Consider the following 15,815-nt stretch of genomic DNA (forward strand, 5'->3'; position numbering starts at 1 on the left):
TGCTATAGAGTTCAGTGACCAAAGCTTTTTGGCATATTTTTATCTATTTGGTAATCTTTGGGCTATTTTGGAGACAGTCTTTAAATTATAGTGTCAAAATTCTTACTTGGCTATTCTCCAACAAATGCTTGAATATTGTCTGCTTGGTTTTGTTTTGAAACAAAAACCTCAAAGGAGTTTTTTATTTAGTTCCAATTTTCACTACTGGTAGTCCTTGCCTTACGACCACAATTGAACCCCAAATGTATGTTGTAAAGTGTTAAGTGAACTTTGCTCCATTTTAGGACTTTTATTGCCATTGTTGATAAATGAACCATTGTAGTGACACGGTTGTTAAATGAAGCTGGCTTTCCCATTGAATTTCCTTGTCAGAAGTTCGCAAAAGGTGATCACATGACTTTGGGACATTGCAACCATCATAAATACATGCCAGTTGCCAAGGATCTGAATTTTGATCATGTGACCATGGCGATGCTGCAATGGTTGTAAATGTGAAAAATGGTCATAAGTCACTTTTTTCAGTGATGTTGTAACTTTCAATGGTTACTAAATGAACTGCTGTAAATCAAGGACATGAAGTGGGAGGAGCACCCAGAGGCTATATATTTTCCTGCTTTTCTTAATAGGTCGTTGAAACCACTCAGAATTCAAACCAATTTTTTTATTTTTTATTTTCATTTTTAAAAATATTCAATAATGGAATCCCTGGCCCGAAATTATTTGCCAGAAGGACATGGCATGGATTTGACAAGTGGACACCATCATTATCCATCCCCTGCTTGGCTTACTGTTCAACGCTGTATGCAAGGCTGACTATAAAAATAGTTCAAGCAACATACAGTAGTTGGTGAAACTATCTGTTCTATATCTGGCTCTATTGCATGAACTGACTTTCAGCTAATTTGCCATATTAACTTTGAAGGTGGCGTAAAATATTTCACAAAGTGTGTTGTGCAAACAAAGTACTGAGGCCACTGCTGCGTCTGGATGGTTTATTTTTATTTATCAAATTTATTGGCCACCCATCTTACCACAGGGTAACTCTGGCTAGTTGGGTTCACCATGTTCTGCTTTAAAGGCTTTCCCTAATTGTATCCACAAGTGTGTGCCGTTGTACATAAAGATAAGAATTCTGGTTCCAAGTGGAATGAAATGATTGGGCACATGTGGAAAACACCTGAGAAGCCTTTGTAGCAGTTCCACTGTGCTTTTTGGAGGACCCGACAGCCTTAACATTTCATGGTAAGTGCTAATGCACTTTTGAAAACAGCCTTTCAAATGTTTTGAACAAAGCTATGGATTTTAACTGTCCATCCTCTAGTCTAAACAACTTGGAATCAAGACTTCTTCTGAAACTTTAACATCTTTTTCAGATTCTTTGTTGGATGTTTCTGCCGCATGAAACCTGGAAGGAAATTGCCAGAAAGAGCTTTCTATTTACCCAGAACTTTTACACAGCTCACTTACTTTTTACTTTCAAAACATATATGTTTAACATTGGGCATCTATGTCTAGTGATTCTTAGGCTGGGTAACAAATTTATTTAACATTTGATTGTAACTCGCCAATAAACCAAACCAAACCCCAAATTTTTACAAATATTATACAGTACACTAACCTATCAGATTATAGCTTCAATATATCTCTAGCCAATAGAATTCACACATGAAAGTTGAACCTATTTAGAGTCAAGCTTGACTTCTGAGCATGATATTGACATATTCATAAAGTTTTATTAACAATGACACATATGCCACACCTGTCTTTTTTTATTATTTTTTTCCTGATTTCTCAGTCTGGTATATAACCTTGGAGTTATCTGGTGATCCAGGACTAAACAGATTTCCCTCTGCTGAGATTTTTAAGATCAGCCGAGACCACCAGGATGTAGCTACTTGCTAAGGCTTCAAACATACTTGTGCACATATATATAGTAAGCAGTCTTGAAATCTGGCAGAGAAAGAAAGCCTAGTAGATTGCTTAGAAGCATCTGGTAGATTCTTCTGTGCAAATATATTACTTTCTGGTTCTGCCTCTCCTGTGCTCTTGATAAAAATATGAATTTGTCTCAGGTTGGAGTCATTGCAGCAGATTGTGGGGACCTGCTCTACTCACTATCCAGCTATGCCAATTGCTGATCTTTCTCCTTCCTCCTTCCCCTTCTTACATCTGATTTCTGAATTTGGGGAAGAAAGGCTGCAGAAATGTTCTAAGAGGACAAGAGAGACAATGTAATATTGGAAAGTTGGAACTCTCTGCGGCATCTATGTGGCCTCTGTTGGGGATTGCCATTTTAATGCTTGCAGTACAATGGTTTAATAAGTAATTCTTCTTTACTACCGCTGTAAATATAAAGTTCTTAGTTAGCAATTGGCATCAATTGCTAATGTATCAATAATGGAAGAGGGGATGATCAAACATTTAAAGAAATGTTTAAGAATCAGCCACAAACTACTTTTAACTGTGCAGCAAATTAGTAGCCTCAGATATGTTATATGTGGGTTATAGGCATTAATTTTAAAAAAAGAAACATTGCATTTCTTGTAACTCCGAGACAAGCATAATCTCAAAAGTATTTTTATTGGAATAGCATCTGGCACATCTGTGGAATTGCGAAACTAAATGTTTCCCGGACTTACCACAATGTCCCAAACTACAAACCATCCCCTTTTCTCTCATCATCACATCACATGAACCAATCCCAAAGTAAGTTCTTTTTCTCTTGTGCCACACTCTTTGACCTTGAACTAACAAAAGAATTCTATTTTGTCTACTAAGAGCTACTCAATTAAAATCACCCCTCTCCCACTTTCTCAAGCTATGTGGCAGTGATGAATAAGGATTCCAAAGCTGACAGGAGTCCCCTCCTTGAGAAGTTCACCTCCTATAAGAAATAATAAACAAAACACAACCAAGGGTTGATGCGATGTCACATAATATGTGAAATTAACTCTACAGATGAGTGACATAGAGAACATCTGCCTGATGATAGGATCTTGAATTCTTTAGTTAACTTGGTTAAATAATCCCTCAATTCACTACAGTTTTGGCTGACTACATGTTAGGAATGTAAGTCACCTAACATTTGGGTTGGAAAATATATAAACCAGGACAGACATTTTAATACTGTCTCTTTAAGAGAATGCTAAAACTGTAATTGGGTGTGGTTCCTCAAATGGCCATAAAATGGAGCCAGAAACCTGGGTTGTTTAGGTCCTGTTCTGTTGTTCTGGAGAGTGTTGCCCTTCCTATTGACTATTGATTGTTTGCTGATCATAGTTCTTCTTGGATTTGATGTAAGTCTGTTACTGAACTGTTTTTGATATTGGACTTTGTTATTGGATTATCCCTGGACTGAAAACTGACTGCTTTAACTGTGAATGACTTGGACTGCTTGTTTGGACTTTGCTTAAACATTTATTGGAAGTAAAAACCTACATTTTACTATACAGTGTATCTGTGTGCTAGTTGTGTGTTATTCTTCACTACTCTCATTACGTCTCCCTGTGTGCACTCATTCTCCTAACGGGGAATTACCTCAACACTACATATTTCACGATAGCCCTACCCTCATCCATAACATGATGGAATCTAAACTAAACAAACCAAATGTACCAATATGATAGTTGAACTGAAAAGAAGAAATCAGAAAATTCTAAAGTAAAATGTGCAAGATGGACCTGAAATATACCAACAGATAAAGAAAAAGACTGAAAGCAAAGACCCTTCCATATAATGAAAAAATTGTGATGGAAGCCATGGGATGGAAAAAATATATTGCTACCACTTAATTCATAGAATAATAATTAGTTGAAGAATCAAGAATGTCAAATGCCACAAACAAATCCAGCAACATCAAGACAGTTGACTTAGCTTTTAGTAGATCACTGACAACTAGAGCCAGAGTAAACTTAGTAAAATCAAGTGTAGAGGTGTCAAGTGTCAAAGAGAATCAAATGTAGCTCAAGTGTAGAATGATCTACACAAAAGGACAAAAGGATTTCAACTGATGATTGAAATGCCTTCCTTCCTTCCTTCCTTCCTTCCTTCCTTCCTTCCTTCCTTCCTTCCTTCCTTCCTTCCTTCCTTCCTTCCTTCCTTCCTTCTTTATGTTCTACAGTATATAGAAAAAAAGTTCTTTGCCAAAAGGCTATGTGGCTAATATCCAAAATTCTGGTGATGTTAGAAGTTGTAGTTTAAATTATTTTTAGGAAACCAAGTTGAGGAAGGCTGCTCTGTATGACTAACCTTTTGGATAAATTGTTTTGACTCAGTTATAATGTTTCCAAAAACTCCTTACTCCACTGTAATGGCTCTGTAGAACAGAAGCACCTTCATAAATATATTATGTGTAGCAGTGCATAAATAGATGGTATTCTCAGACTCAGATATACAAACACTTTGAGTCTTTAAAAAAGATTGAACTAATTGAAGTAAGGTTCTTACTTTGTCAGGAATATAGCTCCTTCCATTTTGACATGATGACAGAGAATTCTAGAAGTATTAGTCCCATTGCTTCTGAAGAACACCATCTTGGGAAAGGCTAAGCTACAGATTAAGGATGGCCAATAATGATAGCAACTGCTTAATGTCATACTTTCAGGATTAGGGTTCTTTACATTTAGTTATTTTGTTGATTTTGTGTTCATTAATGCATTTTGTCATTGGCTACCAGCAAATGTAGTGCTAAATGTACTTGGCTATATAGAACTAATAGATTTATAATCCCTTGATTTTGAATTGTGAACAGCTGGTCTATATTAACATCTCTAAAAAGCATTAAAACTACTGTTAAAATACACTTTACTCATCATACCTATTATTCAATTTGTACTGCTTAGGGCTACAATATCTGGGCTGCAGAAATTCTGATCACCACTGAATGGCTTTAGAGAATAAGAGTTTTCTGTATTTCTTTGCTGCCATCTAGTCATTACTGGCAAGTTTGTAACTCAGATCTAGTAGCTCTGCAACTGACAACTATGTTTGGTCCCCCACCCCAAAACACTTGCCTTTGGAAAACATAAAAAGAAATTATACATTGTGTACAGCCTTCTAAAACTGGAAAGAATGGTCCCTTAGTCTGTACAGAATCTTCCTTTCTAAATAATTTTCTAAGATGAGGAAAAATATATTTTCATTGTTTGATTTGGTCTCTAAAGACGTTTGAAAGAAGTTCTTGAAAGTTTCCAAAATGCTAAGAAGCAGCAGCACAGCTGAGATTTGGCCGTGTATTTAGTGGAAATCTGTGCTTTGAATCTCACATTGTTCATTTTGGCACACATCCAATAAAACCCCTTTGGGGTTTCAATTTCACTGACTGCCTGACCTTAACCTTAAATAGGGTTTAGGTTATGTAAAGTTATTGGTCTGATTTGACACTGCAGAAATAGGAGGTCTTGAGACTTAATTGTTTGCTTTGAACATAATGAACCACCAGGGGAAAAAGTACCATTTATTTCCAGAGAATTCAGAACACATGTTGAACAGAAAGACACCCGATGAACCAGGGATAGAATCCAGGCTAAACTCTACATTCTCTAGAATAGTCCGATTGCCCTTAAAAATTCATTGGCATTAGAGTGCTGTGGGCAAACTGTACTTTGAACAAGAGAGCTCTTTGTGTCGTGCTGAAATATATTTATTCCCTCCCTAACTAAACATTTATATTTTGATTCAGACGTATAAGTGGTAAGATAAGATGTGTGGGTGATTCACACTTCCTTTTTCATGTGTCATATGTGACATTCAAAGAGGAAACTTGGCATGCCCTTTATCCTACATGTATTTCAGTCAGTACAAAAGCTACTTTCTTAATGACAAAATGTTAAAGAATAATTTGGATAGCACTTCAGTGAGGGGGATCAACAAGAGAGTAACTAACTATATACAGAGTCAGCCTTAATGGATTTTTTTCAACTGGAAAACAGTAGCTAGTAGGGTCCCATAGTTCCAGGGGTGCGCTGGTGGGGGTTCGCAGGGGTTCAGGAGAGCTCCTAGCTAAGATTCTGTGCAGTTTGGAGAGCCCCCAAATCCTAATCCTGGCTGGCCCTGTCCACCCCACCCTGCCCCTTCCAGGAGTCCCCATGCGGCCCATTTTGGATGCAGGTAAGTGCAGGGCGTATTTAGCAGGTTCTGACCAGTTCTGGAGAACCGGTAATGGAAATTTTGAGTAGTTTGGAGAACCAGCAAATGCCACCTCTGACTGGCCCCATCCCCATCTATTCTCTGCCTCCTGAGTCCCAGCTGATTGGCTGAGTCTTCTTTTGTTGCCCTGTACAGGAGAACAGAGCTGGAAAGCAGGTTAGTGGGTTGGGACGGGAATGGGATTTTGCAGTAACCTTCCCCCAGGAGTGGGGAGGGAATGGGGATTTTACAGTATCCTTCCCCTGACACACCCACCAAGCCATGCCCACCAAGCCACACCATATCCACCAAGCCAGAACCAGTAGTAAAAAACGGGCCTCCCAGAAGTCTAGGAAGACTGGAAATAGGCCCATTTCTGGCTTCCAGAGAGCCTCCGGAGCCCAGGGAGGGCAAAAATCCCCCCCACCGTGGTGCAGGAGGCCGACTAGGCCACGCCCACCATGGCCACGCCCACCCAGCAATCAGGCAGAGAACCCTTTGCTAAAATTTTTGAAGCCCACCCCTGCAGAGTTCTGTTGGCTGAGGGAGTTGAAGTCCACAAGTCTTAAAGTTGCCAAGTTTGGAGACCTATGGTTTAGAGACTAGATGGGCATGGCCGAGGCTCAGTAGCACGTACTCTTGGTTAGTGGAGTGAGAAAGGGTATTTAATTTGTGAGAATACACTCCATCCTTCTGCAGAAATACAGAATTTCAGGAACTTACACAATAATAAAATATTTTATTTGCACACCAATTTTTTTTTAGACTACAAAATCATTATTGTTCACAACAGCGTAAGCGTCATACTCGCATAAACACATACATGATCTTAAACGTAAGACATAATAACTTGTCTTGTTACACTCTAGCAGAGAGCATCCAGGGATTGTGGAAGACAGAAGTGCTCTATAGATGATAGCTGTGTGCATGAACTGAGGATCTTTTGTTGCCCTGTTAGATTGCTGGGTCAAACATGACTTGCTTCCTGACAGTTAACTGTTAAGTTTCTTATCTGTAGTTGCTGTCCTCTGATCCTTGCATGATCTTGATAGATTGTATTCCTGTGATCTGCTCCATGGCCATTGTTATCTCTGATAACTGGTATCCAGAGCTGGTCTGGTGGCTTTTCACTCTCTTCTGCTTGTCCGCCTTTTTGTCAGGCTTAAATTCTATTCATCTATTTCTTTTTCCCAAAGCCTTATTTCTTGTGACATTTACCAGAATTCTTTCATCTTAAAAAAAGCTTGATTAAAAAAACAAAACCGTGACTTGCCTTTTCTTGTATGAATGGAAAACTACAAAACTGGCAGTTCAGCTCAGCTTTCAGCAATCTGAATGCATATTTTATACATATTCTTGGGCAAAGCCCTCCATGCAGGACAAGCAAATGATTAAATGAATTTGATATCATTGGGTTGCAAATACATAAAGGAGATGTTTCCATGGTGTCTGCTAGATCATTTTGTCATCCTCATGGTTTGCTGTGAATGTATGGGTTATTGGGACACACATGACTTCTAAATTTGGCATGATTGGGAGAGGTTTAAGTTTTTCAACAATCAGTGAATGGATGCTAATGTCTCTCTTTGTGATTTGCTTCTCTCTGGCATTATTTACCACACTGTGTCAGCTTTCTTCTAGTATCTTTGCTACTTATGTAATGTAGACAATTTCTAGAAAATCTCAATCCTGATATGACCGGTGGTAAAGTAGTTCAATACAAAAGCAGTGTCAACTTTAACACCCTCTTGATAGATTAGAACATCCTGTCAACAGAAGCAGCAGTACCACCCTAACCTCTGACCCTAATGATAGGACAAGCCTTTTGTTCAACTTCCAAGCCCAGGACTACTTTTATTGTAATAGCTGTAGTAATCTCACAAATCGGTGCTTTCCCTTCTCTCACTATCTTCATTTGAATGATGGAGCAATAGCAATAGCAATACACTTATATACTGCTCCATAGTGGGTTTTTTTTTTAGTATTCTCTGAGCAGTTTACAGTTAGTATATTGGCCCCAACAATCTGGATCTTCATTCTACTGACCCAAGAAGGATAAATGATGGAGTCAACCTTGAGCCGATCAGGATTGAATTCCTGGCTATGGACAGAGACAGCTTGCAATGCTGTATTCTAACCACAGCAGCACCTTATATGAGCTGTTTTTCTGAAGTTATTTTCTTGATCCAGGCTCAGTCTCCATTTATCTGACCATTGCCTTGGTAGTGGTTCTTCTTCCCGTCCTTCAAGGCCATTCCCTATTCTTCTACACTGCCCAAAAGATACCACATAATGCCAATGGGTCTTGTATATTTCAGACAGCTATGAAGGGATGCTTTCAGGAGGGGGCCAAGCTTGCTTAGTAGCAAATTCTCTTGGCACTCAAGCAAACCCTGTAATTTAAAGCAGTAAAATAAGTAAATTACATCATCCTAGAAAATTAAGATATGGTCCATTTTCAGAGTCATTACAAACCTGGATCCTCAGAAAAGCAAGAGCTTACTTTTAAAGCATTTTTGAAATAAAGTTTTAAAGTTGTATTAAAATACTTTCCACATTGGTTCATTCCAACACAGTCTCTATGCTGGGCAATTTGTACTCCCATTTTCATGCCTGCTATCTTTGCTTTAAACAAAGTGTGTGTGGGAAATTTGAAAAAAAAAATGATTGCAGTAAAACCCTTGCAAATATTCAGCTGAAACTTGACAGGGTTAATGTACTTTAAAGGGCCTATTATCCCTGCTATTTTCATCCCATTCTGCCAAAAAAAAAAAAGGAAGAAGCTACAGGCATTCAATTCTTCCCCATTGTAGTTTATGATGAATCTTTTTTTAATCGAATCTCAAAGCATCTTGAATTGAATTGCTTTGCTCTTGAATCTTAAATTGCAACTCAAATCAAATCGTGCCCTCTTTGAATTGTGAACCTCCGATTTGAATTAAACCAGGGCTGATTTATATGCATAACCACCCACAAAATTAGTCCCCCCCCCTCCACATTCAGGAGTAGCTGGCAAATGCTCAGCTCCTGGGTTTTGGAATCAAATCAAATCTTTTCCTTTTTGTGCTTATAGTGCATACCATTACAAACATCACCTGCATGGGGTCACATGTGGATAACTTCAGGTCTGATGTATTTTACAAAAAATAACTTCAGCTACATTAACTATAAATGACCTGCTAATGTGCTTCAAATAGAGGATCCACCAAATACCACTTTCACTGTTCACAAAACTATATTAAGTCATACATCAACAGGTCTACAGATCACTCTATAGACTATGGAATAAAGAATTGTGGTTGCCATTGACTTTGGTCAATTTCAACTTTATTGACAGCAAACTAGGATTTATTGGGAAAAAGTGGAGAAGTACCAATTATTTTGTCTAGGTCTGTATCAAGGGACTGTCTCCGGTGCCTTCTGCTCATCAAATAAGATTGGGTAGAATGAGGAGGGTCTAGGACAAGTTGTCCCAGCTTACTCGCCCTGGCCAACTCACTATGGCCAATTCATCATGTGGCAACTCACCATGGCCAACTCACTATGGGACAATTCAACACAGGATAATTCAAGAGAGGGACAAGTGAATTGCAAAGAGCCTTGTCTTGCTTTAGGTTTAACCTTCTCAGTTAGAAGTCCTCAAGTTTGAGATGAGCTGCAATTCTACTTGAGTGAGTTGTCCCATTCTAGAATGAGGATGCCCTGGATCTTGTCAATTAAAACAAGTGTCACCTAGTTGGAACCTGGAAGTATTTTTCTCTCTCACAATGTCTGCCCTCTAGAAGATCATCTTGTTGGAGATTTGCATGATTAATGTCCTACAAGAGTTCCATAAGTCTTTACAATCATGGCTTTGTTCCCTGAAATATTGTCAAGCAGTGGGTGATTTTTTTTTTAATCGGAGCATTTATACTATCTTTTTAAAAAACATTTCCCCCCTTTTAGCTATATAAGCGACCCAGAGTAATATGACAGTCAGGTGGCCTTATAAATCTAATTTAAAATATCAGTGATCAAAGTTACTTTATGCACAAAAATGGAAGGATATCTTGATTCCCACAATGGATGAATAGCTGCAAAAGTTGATTAACAGAGATGGCAAAATTGACTACTTCGATGAAAGAAAAGAACACAATTAATTTTGTTTCTACTTGGAAACCACTTTTAGACTTTGTGTTTGAGTTTGAAAACTTTGATTTGGGGTTTTTCTGATTAATTTGTTGTCATAGAAATTGTATATTTACTATATAAAAGTGAAACATTGAGGAGTTTTTTTGTTATTACCTTATTCTACTCCATCAAAAGGAATTAGAAATCAATTCTTTTTCTTTTTACCCTTACCCTACACTTTTTAATGTTCCCTTTTTGTCCCTTATTTTCCCAATATTTTCATTTTTCTTTGCACTTCTTTATTCTATATTTTGACAAACTAATAAAATACTTGCATTTGAAAAAAATGGAATAGCTTGCCTGTGGAGTTGTGGGTGCTCCATCACTGGAGATTTTCAATAATAGATTGGACAACCATTTGACTGGGATGGCATAAGGGGATTGGACCAGGATATCTCTGTGGTCCCTTCCTAGGGTACTGTTTCTGTTTTTTCTTGATCTTGATTTCATGTTTCAGAAAATGGAAAAACAAAGTGATAAACCTACCTCTGACCTATTTTAACCAACATGGAATGATTGGATGATGGGCTGAAGGGGTCAAGCCAGAGGTGGTATTCAACAGGTTCTGACAGTTCTGGAGTGGAAATTTTGAGTAGTTTGGAGAACCAGAAAATATCACCTCTGACTACTCCCATCCCCATCTATTCTCTGCCTCCTGAGTCCCAGCTGATTGACTGGGTCTTCTTTTGTTGCCCTGCACAGGAGAATGGAGCTGGAAAGCAGGTTAGTGGGGCAGGGTGAAAATGGGGATTTTACAGTATCCTTCCCCTGCCAAGCCCACCAAGTCATGCCCAAAGAACTGGTAGTAAAATTTTTTGAATCCCACCACTGGGTCTTGTGGGATAGCAATGACAAGGCTTTGGGTTTCAGAATATTTAGGGGAAAAACAGCTGAGAAAATGCAGTTATGTGCCTTGGATTTCCAGAAGACAGGTGGACTCAAATGAATAAGTCAGAATAAAGTAGGTGATCCTGAAAAATGAGATTTTGAAAGCATAAGCAGAAATGATCCAAGAAAACAGGAAAAATGAGGACAGATTTAAGAGATCTATATAAATGAACAAGAAGCTCACTGACAAGCTGAGAAGTGAAAAGGAGATGTTTATGAATGGAAAACACTGGCTGATAGGTTAGGAAGAGTACAAATTTGTATAGTAGTTCAAGACTGCGGGGATAGAGTCAGGAAAAGAGAAGCTCAGAATGAAATATGGCTGGCGAGGAATGCAAAATATAATAAGAAGGGCTTTTCTGTTGCACAGAAAAAGTGGGGAAGTAATCACAGGAAATGAGAAGATGGCAAGACTACTTAAAACATTTTTCTGCAGTTCTCTTGTATGAAATGAGGGAAGAGAGCCCTTCCTAGCATCACTGAAGAAAGGAAGGAAATACAGCTCAAAATGAATAAATATATAGTATGATCCCATACATCTACCAAATGCAGGTCTCCAGGCCAGATAAATTACATCTTAAAGGGATGAAGAAGATAACAGGAATCATTGTAGAAACACTAACTGTAATCTTGAAAATTCTTGGAGAATCTGTGAAGTGCTGGAAGATTAGAGAAGGGCAAACATAAAATTGGAGAACTTTACTTCTCTTAATGCTACAGAGTAGGCTCAGACATAAACTTGTATCCAGTAAGATTCAGTCACATGGGGATCCATGCGCAATGAAGCCATCCAAAGTCAATCTAATTGAGAGATCTGATTTTATTTGGTGCCAGTAGCTAACCAGGCAATCAATGGAATAGCATGTCAAATGATGGGGAAAAAATTACCCTACGGCTTAGAGAAACCCACTGGATCAATGATCCATGGATGCCTGGATATTCTTTCCCCTTACATCTAGCCTATTGCCACTGTCAAATTAGATCAGATTTGACGTTGGCAAAAAGCAAGATGTAAGAATTTCGGAAGAGTTCCCTAAATAAAGAAATAATAGTGAATAAAACCATTCACTTCAGCAAGAAGTCAGGGTAGAATGATGCTGTAAAGGTACATGAAAGGCTAGTGATTGGATGAAAATTGCCTTTGATGTTGATTGATTGCTATTTCTGATGTTGATTGATTGCTTTCTCTAGTAAGTTCAGAACTCCAAATGAACAGCTCAAAAGGCTGTCCACATTAACATAAGATCATAGCATTTCCATACTGATTTCTTTACTTCCAATTTACCGTGACCTTTCTTCTGGGCAGACAACTACATTTTCCCTCCCCTCTAAAAAAGTAAAATCACTAATTATTTTAAATATTTAAACTATATGAAGGGGATCAATATGGGCCCATAACATTCTTGGAAATAGATATGATGCTGGGAACTAGATTTTGATCATCCAGATTTTCTCCCTTTATAATTCCAAAACTATTGCTAAGAAATGTTAGTTTGGTGGGACAGGGAGACTTATGGTATCTGGTGAGATGTGGAGAACAAGATTGTTCCTGTGAATATGAGGTTGCCTATCCCAGCTGTGGGACTTTGCCTGCTCCTGATAATTTCTTGGTTGACAATAGCTATCCAAGTCTTCTTTGAGTGAGTTGCTACTTCCTCAACATTTAAATTGCAACTAAATGCTATTGCTAGATTGTATTTAGATTGTTTTTAGCTGCTCCCTGATTATTTCTAATCCTTGACTAACATTCTGAATCCTGCAAACCACAAGTTTCACTGAAGAAAAAACAGACTGGGATGGTAATATTTGTCAGTTGTTTGTTACTGGTTTGGCCCAGGTAAATGTTTCAGCAATGCTCAGTCAATGGGAGGCACATTTAATTTTGGACACAAAGAAAGCAAATGGAGCAAGATTGTTCCTTTAATACAACAGATGTCTTATGTATTTATAGTCCAGATTTACAGACATCACAATCCTACAATGAGGCATAATCATTTGAACTGACACTGTGAAAGATACACAATCAGCCTTATCATGAGGTGCAATTGTGATTCAACTAAATACACTCCTGTGGATTAAAAAGAGCCATGAGCAACCACTGGCAACACCGTATACAAAATGAGGGGAACTCTGAATGCCGGCAAAATGAGTTTATGCCTCTCTTTTGGTTTCATAGTTCACTGGAATGTGTTGCCTATGTGTTCCTCTTGTGCATAGGAGCATTGTTGTTGCTCTTTATTTTGGAGATTTGCTATCTTTCAACACATGTTGCCTTCCAACTTACACTAGGCTAGGCTGACACTATGCAGTAATAGTCGAGTTTTTGTTCACTGAATTTCTGTCATGACTTTTAATCTGGTAACTCCCAGGTACCTACAACCCCTAGGCGCTTCCATGCACTGCCTCCCATTCCCACGTCAGAGCAGAACCTATTCAACCTACAGGTGGGGAGAACAACACAGATCCAAACTACATACAGCTTGCTGTTTAAAAGAGATCAAATGGGGTTCAATATTTAAAAGAACTATGTGGTTTGAAACAGCTTTATATTTCTTTTTAGCATTCCTCCTGCCTTTTCTTTCCTCAGTTCTCAGCTAGTTAGTTTTTGCTTTCTCTTTGAAAAGCTTCTATTTTTAAACCTCCACTGTCTGATGTGGCACATTGTCCAGCTGTCACTTATCAAGACTGTTGAACTCCTTTCATATCTGCTTTATGCTGAATGATGCATCTCACATTTCTTTAGGAAAAAAAAAAGGAGAGAAAAAAAGACAGTAACCTTGAAGTTATCTACAATGACCTGAGGATTTGGTGTATACTATAAAAACTAAAAGAGAACGGAGGCAACTTTAAACTATTGTATAAAGCCGGAATAAAATTATTTCCCATATATTGAGCCTGGATGAAAGAAACCAGAATACATTAAGCCAGCCATTACAAGAGCTAGTAGTTCGAATAGTTTAGGAACAGAATCTTTCAAGTGGAGAACTTTGTTCCTCTTCCATTTTCTACTGTCATTTTTGTGTTATGCTAGCTGTTGTTGTTGAGAATGCTGATATGAAATAGGTTGGGGGAATAAAACCATTATTGTGCAATGAATTTCTCCTCCATAAATCCTCCCTGTGTAAAGATGCCTGAAAGATGCCGTTCTATAATTCAGCTTAGTCTCATTAATATATATGGGGTGCATATTTCATTCCTTTGTGGATGAATTTATTAAGCAGGGGCTATTTATTTGCTATCATTTGATTACAATAATTGAATATGGATATTTGTATGCCTGTAATGCCTATATAGGAGAGGTAAGACTTTTTAAAAAGCATCAATATCTGTCAAATTAAGCCAGCAGAAGATTTTATAGTGTTGTGTTCCAGAACTTGTTGGCATCCAAAAATACTGGGGAAAAAATTCTTAGAATTTCTGGCTAGGATAGCTCATTGGTGAAATTTGAAATTTCTTTTTTTATTAGATCAGTGACCAGCAACATTAAGTAATCAAAAGAGAGATAAAAGACAGGAAATACAATCGGGATCAAGAAAGAAAAGTAGGTGTCAACTCATGAAGCATTCCTGGCTTGCTCTCGAGTTGCCATAAGGAGGGAGGGACATCTGATGGAGCAGTTTGTTGCTATGACCAGAAGCACATTCCATGCATACCTTTTTCCAGATTGTGTCTCGGGTTACAAAGTCTAGTCAGAGAGGCATGCGCAAAAGTGTTTCATTAGAGAATGTGATTTATGACACACCCTGGGAGGAGGGGGGAACAGTCATACGTGGGCAGTACATTATGTAGAGCAGAGCCAATTGCACTTGGGAAAAGTACCGGCATGTTGCTCCTAATAAATAATTGGATTTCTTTTGAAACTTGGCTTGGGGCTCATGAATTAATTAGAGCATCAGTCGGAATCCTGACAGTAGGTTGCAGTTATATATTGGGAATTTTAAAATAAATCAAATATGGTATATTCTAAGCTGATCAGTGACTCCTTTTCCTAATTCTCTGGTTACTTCATTAAGCAGCTTCATTGGAAATACTTTGAAGAAGACTTCTGTTAGAAAAACAACTAACAGCCAAACATCCTCAAGTATTTAAGAAATGGAAGTTAAACCTTTTCTCAGTCCAAAAAGTCTAAATCCAAATAGATGCAGTTTAAGGCAGTTTTTCTACTTGTGAGCAAAATACAGTATATCACTTAGAGGTAGTCCTTGACTTAGAGTCTCTTAGACTACAACTGAGACTAGAACTTCCATTGTTAAGCAAGGCAATTGTTAAGTGAATTGCACATAATTCTGTGAGCTTTTTTTTAACATGGTTGTTAAAGGAATCACTGCAGTTGTTAAGTAAATAAGGTATTGTTAAACAAATCCAGTTTTCTCCCATTGACTTGCTTGTTGGAAGCCAGCAAATGGCAGTTACATGACCCTGGACACAGCAACTGTTGTAACTACATGCCAGTTGCCAAGTGCCCCAATTTTGATCATGTGATCATTGGGATGTTGTGATGGTTGCAAGTGCAAGGATTGGTTGTAAGTCACTTTTTTCAGTGCCATTGCAACATCAAATGTTCGCTTAATAAACAATCGTAAGTTGAGGATTACCTGTATTAATTGCATTTATGACTTGCCTGGCCTTTG

This window comes from Pseudonaja textilis, chromosome 2 (genome assembly GCF_049901715.1).
Source record: "Pseudonaja textilis isolate UNSWEBS1 chromosome 2, rPseTex1.2, whole genome shotgun sequence".
In the NCBI taxonomy this organism is placed as follows: Eukaryota; Metazoa; Chordata; class Lepidosauria; order Squamata; family Elapidae; genus Pseudonaja; species Pseudonaja textilis.